We start from the raw sequence: 9737 nt of genomic DNA, 5'->3' as shown, positions 1-9737 counted from the left end.
CTTTGGGATCTTAAATTTCAGTGGTGCCCTTTGTGACACTAAAATTTGGTACCCCCTTCCACATCCCATTCTATAGCATTGTTGTGGCAGCCCCTGCAGTACAGCACCCAGTGCAGTCGAACCGATCACACTACCCTAAAACTGCCTCTGCATATCAGATTGTCTACTGGACAACAAAGCCTCTATCTTGTCAGGACTGAGCCTGTCAATGGTTCAGGATATCCACAGCCTTCTTGGCATGAGTTTAAAAAATGAAGGGCACTGGGCATCTCCAACAAAATGGAGCTGTAGGCATCTGTTTTAAGACTTGTGCTTGATGTAACATTAAGCTTGGCCCCAAGAGAAGAGTTGCCCAAGCCTGCAAAATAAGAACCTGGCCACTGTGGCACATTGAATGTACCTGAAATGAATTTGGAACAGAGAAGTAGCAGATTGAAGGGAAGGCTGCATGAGCTGTTCTGCCTTGCTGCATGGTAGCTTTGTTTCTATGTGTCATTTCTAATAAAAGGAAGATGTTTATGAATCTCTCTAGTGAGTATTGGCCTGAAAGCATAACCTACCAGGGAAAGGAAATTCCATCCCTAGAACCTGCAGGCAAAGATAGAATATTAGAGCCACTATCATTCATGGGTTTGTGGCAACATAACTGATGCAGAATTCTGCTGCTCATCTCTTTTCTATAATTAATGGCCCATTGTTTGCAAATCAATCTATAGAATATGCTGCCATAAAAGTAATTTGGGAGATTCCCCTTGTCCAAGACATGATGATAAACTTGTACTTCAATGCTTAAGAGACAGTTTTAATGTCCAATTCTTTGGATGTTTAAGTTACACTTCCAAAATTATCAGGTTTTTTTCAGCAATGCAGCCCATAAACATACATCTCTGTATAAAAATGTCCATCTCCTATTTAATGCTTATAATGACATAATCAGCTCAGCAGTGGCTTCTGTGTTAAACTCTAATGGAAATATTCTTATATCCAGTTGGAAATCTTTCGTGGTTACATTGACCTAACATTTTACGCAGGTGTTTCCCTCAACAAACAAATTACCTAATTTAAGGATAATAAAGCAGTCATCTTTTAAATAAGAGGAGAAAATGATGGGTTCATCTATCATAACAGGGATTATTTTATTGTCCATAAAACTGATGAAAGCAATGAGCTGCTGGAGATAAAAAGTGAAAGCAAGAGGACATGTAAGACTTTGAAAGGTCCTCCAAGGGCAAAATTAGGTGACAGGTTATTGCAATAATAATGCCCCTCCCCACAAAAAAGGGGAAATAGTGGCAGTGAAGAAAAATTTGGATTATTGTGTTTTGTGTTTTAACACCATCATTTCCACCTGAAAAATGAAAATGTGTCATGTTTGTGTTCTTATTCATTTGCTCAGTTTCTGCCACAATGGATCTAAAGAGATGGACCACCATTCTGTCTGTCCCTAAGAGGCTTGCTCTGCCAGTTTTTCCAAGGCCAGAGCTCAGGGCCAAATAATCTGACTCAGGTAAGGCATCTGAAGGCGTATGGTTTTGCAGCTACAGGTGCATGATGGCATGTCTTCTCTCTACGCACTCCTCGCTCTGCAGTCATTCCTTCTCTGGTCACTGCTGTGAATACATGACCCAACTGTTTGTCTCCAGGCACTGTGATCAGATGCAAGGGATTCCCATACAGTGGGGTTAATGTTGCCACGTTTGCAGGTATCTTTGTAACACAGAGTTGATCTGCCAACAGGCCTAGTACCTGAAGCCAACTCTCTGCAGGACACGTCCTTGGGGATCCTGCCATCTTCAGTTCTGTGTACATGACCAAGCTAGCATAGATGTCACTGAGGCAGCAATGGGAACATGCAGGACATGTGGCCTTAGAAGAGCACATCTTTGTTTGACACTCTGTCCTGCCATGTGATGCCCAAAATCTTCCTGATGCAGCACATACGGAAGGCATTGAGGCATCACTCCTGGAGGGTGTAAGTTGCCCACAACACACTTCCATAAAGCAGCATACTCAATACACAACCCCAGCAGACATCTTGGTATTGGTCATTAGCATCACATTCTCCCATACCCTTTTGGAGAGGCAAGCCATTGCTGTAGCTGCCTTGCCAATACATTTGTCCAGCCCAGCATAGATGGAAAGCTTGCTGGTTATGGCGGAACCTAGGTAGACAAAATAGTCTATTGCCTCAAACATGTGGTCAACAATGCTGATGCATGGAGTGCTGGTGACATCCTGACCCAGAATGTTGGTCTTTGTTAGGCTGATAGTGAGGTTGAACTCCAATGTTTGGACAAAATGGTTGATGAGTCTCTCTAGAGCTTGGAGTCAAGGCTGCATCATCTACAAACAACATCTCTTGGATGAGAACCCGCAACACTTTTGTATTGGTGTGGAGACATACCAGTTGAACAGACCCCTGTCACTCCTCAAATGAAAGTACACACTATCTTCATTCAAGCTGAAAGCACTGAGAGAAGAATATGCCAGTTGGGGTGAGAACACAGTCCTGTTTCACGCTGCTCTTTATAGGGAAGGCGTCCAAGGATGAGCTGCCAAACTGGATGGTGTTGGGCATGTTCTTGTGGAAGGACACAATCATCTTGTGGAGCTTAGGTGGGCATCTTATCTTGCTGAGTAGTGTGAAGAGTACTTTTTGACTGGCAAGGTAAGGTTTATGAAGGTGATGTACAAGGAGTGTCTCTGCTCTCAGCATTTCTCCTGCAGCTGGTACACTGAGAAAATCATGTCAACTGTTGACCTCTGAGCTCTAAAGCCATACTGTGGCTCAGAATAGACCCTGTCAGCAAGTGACTACAATCTGTTGAGAACTACATGGGCAAAGGCTTTACTGATAAACCATGGAAAGAAATTCAGAATGACACACACTCATTACTCCCTGCCTGAAACCCAGAGACAGTAGTCTCTGTAGACACTACTGAGATGGACCAATGGTTTGACTCCATATAAGGCAGCTTCCTATGCTCCTTTCCTTTTGATGCTCATGCAAAGGACTTGCAAGAAGCATGACAAAAAAGCACCTGAGCCACACATGATTCCCCCCCCCATCACTCTGCATCTGTCTTGTGTCTGCAGCCATTCACACTGGAGCTCTGATCCTGGATTGCATCACATTTAAATTATGTTTTCCAAATAGTGTCACAAGCATTCAGCTTCTGAGTAATAAAAAGGTTACTCAAATAATTGGCATTAGTGCCTGTGAAAGTGATTGTGTCAAAGGATTTTTGGAAATGAATCTCAATTAAAATAAAAATGTCACTGGTGTCTGAAGGAGAACATGTTCTCATAATGAAAAGTCAAAATGTGACATTTCGGTATGTCAAACAACTTGATGCGGGGAAGGAAACTTGCACTTACTATAAAAGAGTTAACCTAAGCCAAAAGTTAATTACCTGTTGCCCCAGATCTTTCAGAAGTGGAAGAATTTGTATCAAGCAGTTGTTTTATACAGTCAGAGTAATAAGTCACAGCTTCCTGATTCTGGTAACAATTACTCAGATTTTCTAAGTGGTCGATAGCTAGATGTCCATAGTTAGCTATATTCAAAGTTACAATCAGATAAGAGAAGACTGGAATATTCCTTCTGGCAGTGAATTCGCTTAAATCCAAGCATAGAAAAATGCAACACCTGACTTTCCAGTAGCAAAGCTGAGTCCAGGGTGGCACCCAGACTAGAGCTGCCACCAAATGTTACACAGCACAAAATGCAGAAGTGACTTGGGAAGTTCCAACATTCAATGAACTGGAAAGGAAGAGAGTTTTGATCAGGTAAATATTTCTCAGAGGAATGAGTCCTTCTCTGGAGGACCCACAGAAGCATTCATTGAATTCACCTTCTTAACACCTTGAATGCCACAGCCATTGCAGTTCCTGCCAAGGTGCCCAATGCAGTACTTTCCCCTGATCTGTGGGATCATTTTCTGTTTGTGTGGCCAATGATGTGGACGGGACTCATCCAATGATGTGGCCCCCTTCTTGCTCTCTTGATCCCTGCTCATCTTGACTAGTGGGGTGGGGTTGAATAGTTAGGTCAGGTTGTGGTGAACACATTTTCACACAATGGAGTTGTGCCTGCTGCCCTTAAACAGGCAATTGTGGATCCATCCACCCCTGAAGAAGCCCACTCTTGATGTTAGGTTTATAACAACTACAGCTTGGTTGCAAACACTCCATTTTGGGGGTAAGGTGGTGAGGAGGAGGATGGCTGAGCTGGTCAGGAGGTTCTGGAGGAAGCAAATAATCTAGATCCATTTCAGCCTGGGTTCATGTGCTGTTTTGGGATTGAATCAGCCTTGGTTTTGCTGATGAATGGCTTATATGAGGAACTGCAACTCTGTTTCTGCTTCTTGCTCACTCAGTGAGACCATTGACCATAGACCAGGTCTGTGGCTTGGGTATTCACAGTACTGTTCTACAGTGGTTCTGGCCCTACCTACAGTGTCATGCCTAGAGACTAGCATTGGGAGACTGTTTTGTTCCCAATGCTGTTTAACGTCTATATGAAGACACTGAGTATGGCTGGAGTTTGGGGGCAAAGTATTGTCAATATGCTGATTTCGCAGAGCTTTACTTCTCCATAATATCTGAGTCAGGAGAGGTTGCCAGGACACAGTGGTGGAGTTGATGAGAGCCAATGAGCTGAACTTGAACTCTGGTGGATGAAGGCCCTGCAGGTTTCATTATTCCTGCCTGCAGGAAATTGGCCAGGTGCCTGTTGACGAAGTTGCACTCCCTCTAAAACAAGAAGTTCAGACTTTGGGGGTGTTTGTGGATCCATCTTTGTTACTCAAAACTCAGGTAGGCAAAGTGGCTAGGCGGGTCTTTTACCAGCTGCAGCTGGTGCACCAACGATGGCCCTTCTTGGACAGGGATAGTCTGGCCACAATGATTTGTGCATTGGTAACCTAAAGACTTGATTATTGCAACATGCACAATGTGGGGCTACCCATTAGCCTGGTTGTGAGGCTCCAGTTGGTGCAAAATGCTGTGGCTGGATTGTTGATGGGCACAGGCTATTGGGAGCCCATAATTCTGGTGCTCCAAAGCCTGTACTGCCTGCCCCTGTGGTACTGGGCCAGACTCAAAGTTCTTATATCAATTTACAAGGCCCTGAACAAGGCACTATGCCACTGAATACCAGTTGCTGGGAATCACAGATCAAGAGAGTGCTGCTGTGCTAAGGTTCTGCTTGAAGGCTTAACATGGGCATCTAATTGGCCACAGTGAGAACTGAGTGCTGGACTAGATGGACCTCTGGCAGGACTCTTCTTATGTTCTTAAGAGTCCTACTGGATCAGACCAAAAGCCCATCTAGCCTAGAATTCTGTTCTCACAGTGGTCAACCAGATGAATATCCAGAGGGCACCACATTGCCTTTCCCTGAAATAGTCACTGGATTTCTTCCTCTCTGTTTTATTCAAAGAATCATCTTCATTGAAGCTACCATGTCTAAATTTAGCTGCTGGCTCAGTTGCATCTGGTGTGTGTGTGTGTGTGTGTGTGTGTGTGACTAAGAAGACATTCTCTGTGCCTACTACCTTAATTTTAAACCCTAACGGTATAATACAAAGAGACAAAGAACATAGGTAAAGGTAAAGGTAAAGGTACCCCTGCCCATACGGGCCAGTCTTGACAGACTCTGGGGTTGTGCGCCCATCTCACTCAAGAGGCCAGGGGCCAGCGCTGTCCGGAGACACTTCCGGGTCACGTGGCCAGCGTGACATCGCTGCTCTGGCGAGCCAGAGCTGCACACGGAAACGCCGTTTACCTTCCCGCTGGTAAGCGGTCCCTATTTATCTACTTGCACCCGGAGGTGCTTTCGAACTGCTAGGTTGGCAGGCGCTGGGACCGAGCAGCGAGAGCGCACCCCACAGCAGGGATTCGAACTGCCGACCTTTCGATCAGCAAGTCCTAGGCGCTGAGGCTTTAACCCACAGCGCCACCTGTGTCCCTAGGTAAATGGAACCAAATTCTAAATTATGCCTATCATGTGTTTCAGATGCACAGACATAGAGTGAAATCTTATGATCCTTTATAGAGTTAGTCATAGTCAGTCATACACTGCATTTCCCATAATATATATTATGCTCCAAAACAGTTCACAGAAGGCAACTGCGGAGGCTCAGACCTCTGCAGAATTTGCATCCCTATTTTACAATAAAAATGCAAAGTATACTAAAGAGAATTGGAAGAAAGGATGTCAACAAAGCCAAAGAGTGCTATCTGCTAAACAGTTAACAGATTCTCATTTGCATCAGAAAGTAAGAGCTTGCTGGAATGCAAAGTATACAGCTTAGGCGGGAGGAAGCTCATAAACTTAACTGTTATGGTTCCTGTGTGGCTTCACACTTATTTTAGTGGAAATTACCTTGAGGAATATTGCATTGTGCTTAGCAGAGCTAAATGCCTTTATTTTCAGCAGTGACAACTTCTCCTCCCCCAAAAAAACTTTTTTTTTTTTTAGTGGAAAAAGACTACCTGCCATCAACAAACATCATTCTATAACAATGTCTCAGCTAGAGTGGGAGAAGAAGCTTCTTTTATCTGGTAGATTGTTAACTGATTTGCAACAACTATGTGTTGATAGTTAAACAACAGAAAAAGATGCACAGGGTGGAATCCAAAGCAGTGCTTAAGTCTTTCTGGTAAAAGCCAGCTGGCAGGGTGGGGTGGGGAAGGGGTCTGTTGACCAGGCGGGATAAACAGGTCCAGAGTGTGGTAAACAGGTCCCTATGTGATGAAGTTGTGCCTGCTGCCCTTAGACAGTAAGTACAGTGGTACCTCGGGTTAAGAACTTAATTTGTTCTGGAGGTCCGTTCTTACCCTGGAACTGTTCTTAACGTGAGGTACCACTTTAGCTAATGGGGCCTCCCGCTGCTGCTGAGCCACCAGAGCACAATTTATGTTCTCATCCTGAAGCAAAGTTCTTAACCCGATGTACTATTTTTGGGTTAGCGGAGTCTGTAACCTGAAGCATCTGTAACTCGAGGTAACAATGTAGTGCACCCACTCCTGAAGAAGCCTACCCTAGACCCCAGAGCCAGGCTGGGAGGTTTTGCTGCTGAGGGAAAACCCTCCACCACCTCCTCCAATCAGAGTCGGATTGAGGTTTGATGAGGCCCTAAGCTACTGAAGGTAACAGGGCCCTTTATATGTCTAGCTGTCCTTTGTCAACAACAAATTGTCGCTGTTTTTTTTGTGTTGAATATATGTAATTTATGGTACCCTATATATAGAAATGAGCAAACCAGTGATATTTTAGGGAGCAGGCTAGCAGGCGGGGCCCATTACTTACACCATAGGAGCCTACACAACACAAAACACTGTTGCTGTATGTAGGTTTTATTAAATTTGTTTTTTATCTTATATATTGGAAATGTACATCCATTTTCTTCCCTTTAATTTTTTTGGGGGGCCCCCAAGAGAGTGGGGCCCTAAGCTATAGCTTGTTTAGCTTATACATAAATCTGGCACTGCCTCCGATGTGGGCACACCTGTTTGTTCCTCCAGTCCTATCCCAAGAAATTGAGACCCAGGCAGAACAGTAAAATAAAACAATTTACAGTCCAGCAGCTGCTTAAATCTGTTTGGAACAGTCACAACAGTTTGAAACTTGTGGAAAATTCAGTGCACAGGAACTTGGCCTCTGATGTATCTTATGGGCCACATATGCATCAGGCTTAGTTACCTGCACTGGCATTTGCCAGTCATTAATTTAAATAACAACAACAAACCCCAAATTGGAAAACCCATAGAACTCTTGAGATGCCTTTAGCAGACCAAATAATTTTCAAAAGATTGGACTGAAGACCATCACATTATAAGCAATTATTTTCTAACCCATCTGGCAGGATACAAGTCAGTAGAGGAGACACAACTTGTTTTTATTTACATAATTGAGACCTGATCAAAATAAGAAGGAAAGCCATGAAAAATCAAGGGTTTATATTGGATCCTCTAGATTTGCATTTCAAGTTTCAAAGTTTCTAATTTACACTCTTCCCTAGTATTTAACATTTAGACTTCCTTGGTATTTGAAAGAGAGCTTAAATTGATCCCTTAATTATTCAGTTTAAATTAGACTTTATCCTTGAATTGCTGAAAGCTACTGCTTGTCATTTTTAGCAATAATTTGTTTCAAGGTTGAGCTTTGCCTTCCAAAAAAGGCAGAACATATTAAAAGGTCACTTCCAACTTTTGTCTTCTCAAATGACTTTGAACCTGTGTCTAGTAGAAAGCATTTTTCAGAGAAGTGGGATTATTTATGTCAATTACATATCTTCTGTTTTCATTAAAGACCAGAATTCTATGCCGACAGCAAAAGCTGTGTTTCTAATGTTAGAGCCAAAAGTCAGCCTGCCACTTTGAAAATCCATTTTTTAAAGGAAATTATGATTTGCTCCAAATGTGGGGGAATCATTGGGTAGGCAGCCATTAACAAAGCTAATAACTGCACTAACAGCACCTGTTATGGGAACAGAGTTTGCCAATGATACTTGATCTGTGACATTTTTTGAAAGCTAATTGTGCCATTATTTTTAGAGCATAAAACAGAGATTCCTTACAGCTGCTTCTGCCTGGTACAGTGGTACCTTGGGTTAAGAACTTAATTCGTTCTGGAGGTCCGTGCTTAACCTGAAACTGTTCTTAACCTGAGGTACCACTTTAGCTAATGGGGCCTCCCGCTGCTGCACAATTTCTGTTCTCATCCTGAAGCAAAGTTCTTAACCCGAGGTACTATTTCTGGGTTAGCGGAGTCTGTAACCTGAAGCGTCTGTAACCCAAGGTACCACTGTACTTGATCTTACACCTTTAGCGGGTTGTATTTCACTTTGAATATTGCAAAGTATAGATGGAGATAAATAAGCACAGCATATTGACATTTAAATAAAACCCCAGATAATTAAATATATTGAGCTCAGTCCAGAGATTTCTGGGTGACCTGATAATTTCACAGATAATTTCACAGATGACCTGATAATTTCACAGATAATTTCACAGATGCCTTGTACATTCAGCTGCCCCCATTGACCCATGAGTTGCCCCACTGAAGTGTGTTTATATCAGGTCACTTCAGTACAACAGAAAAGCTTCCATGATTGGCAGCTCTATGGAGTAGAATGCCATTGACTTGAAAGCTCTGTTTGGGGGATGGGATGCGGAAAAGACTCAAAAGTGTGTTCTTAGCACCAACAAAGGGGCAGTGGTTTTACAGCCTCTTTCTAGGCTAGATTAGCAGTGGTCAGGTATAGAGTATGGTCATACCTTGGTTCTCAAACACCTTGCGACTTGAACATTTTGGCTCCCGATCGCCGCAAACCCAGAAGTGAGTCTTCCAGTTTGCAAATATTCTTTGGAACCTGAACATTTGATGTGGCTTCCAGTGGCATAGCGTGGGGGGTGCAGGGGGGCCCGCCACACCGGGAGCAACATCTGGGGGTTAGGGTTAGGGGGCACAAATCCACGGGTTAGGGGGCGCAAATTACTTGCCTTGCCCCGGGTGCTGACAACCCACGCTACGCCACTGGTCGCTTCCCATTGAGTGCCTTGGTTTTCGAAAGTTTTCCGAAGTCAAACCGACTTCCGGAACAGATTCCATTCAAGAACCAAGTTACTGCTTTTTTCTTTTTTCTCTTCTTGTTTTGTATATAATTTTTATTTGTCCATTTAACAATATATAATTACATCATTATTATCCACTTTACCTCTCTGGCTCA

This window comes from Podarcis melisellensis (genome assembly GCF_964234715.1).
Source record: "Podarcis melisellensis genome assembly, chromosome: 1".
Taxonomy (NCBI): Eukaryota; Metazoa; Chordata; class Lepidosauria; order Squamata; family Lacertidae; genus Podarcis; species Podarcis melisellensis.
The sequence above is the reverse complement of the archived record's forward strand: the minus strand, read 5'-3'. Positions refer to the sequence as shown.